The 834-nt window shown below is 37.9% G+C and overlaps 1 non-coding gene across 1 annotated transcript; it reads right to left on the reverse strand.

Moving 5' to 3' along the window:
* LOC113500379 lies at positions 1-119 on the reverse strand. Its single transcript, XR_003401193.1, has one exon. It is a non-coding gene; the product is annotated as a 5S ribosomal RNA (ribosomal RNA).
* Positions 120-834: the final 715 nt, after the last annotated feature.

Raw genomic sequence — 834 nt, forward strand, 5'->3', positions numbered from 1 at the left:
AGCCAACGACACGCGGTATTCCCAGGCGGTCACCCATCCAAGTACTAACCGCGCCCGATGTTGCTTAACTTCGGTGATCGGACGAGAACCGGTGTATTCAACGTGGTATGGACGTTGGCGAGAGAGTAGATGAAATTATCAAACATTATTCGAGCAAACATCGTGGATAAACATTGAGTTCTTTTACATTTTTCGGAATCTCTTCCGTCAACGCGGTCTTTATCCCACGCGGGGATCGAATGCGCATCACTTTACATAGTAGACCCGTATCGCCCAAGTAGCGTGGCGTCTACTCTTTAAAGTTCGCGATAAATAATGAAATTTTCAGACATTTATTTTCAATCGTTTCAGTGTGAGGATATGAACCGAATCATGAAAAAGCTTTAAAAATTAGTCCATTATATTTATATGTGTGGGTATATTATATTTGTTACTAGCTGTTGTACACGGCTTCCTTTGCCTGAACATTTTTTTGACAAATTTCATAAATTTCTGAAGTCACATAAAAGCCTAAGTATTTATTAATCCAAGATGTCAGCTATTCTCGCTCAGCTACAAACTTAATACCGAATTTCATCAGAATCGATCCAGGCGTAAACAGATAACATATACAAATACAAACCAAATCAAGATGATAACTGTGATTGTTTCTTGTCACCAAATAATACTACATATTTCCAATCAATCGTACCCACCCGAGCGGATACGAAAACAACCGAGCAATTCCGAACGTGTACGAATAGACGTCAAGTTCTATTTAATTAAATACTCTGAGCAAGCATTTTAAGTATTCACAGTAATATTTGATTCTATCATGTCATACATTCATTTATT

Source organism: Trichoplusia ni, chromosome 13 (assembly GCF_003590095.1).
Source record: "Trichoplusia ni isolate ovarian cell line Hi5 chromosome 13, tn1, whole genome shotgun sequence".
Lineage (NCBI taxonomy): Eukaryota > Metazoa > Arthropoda > Insecta > Lepidoptera > Noctuidae > Trichoplusia > Trichoplusia ni.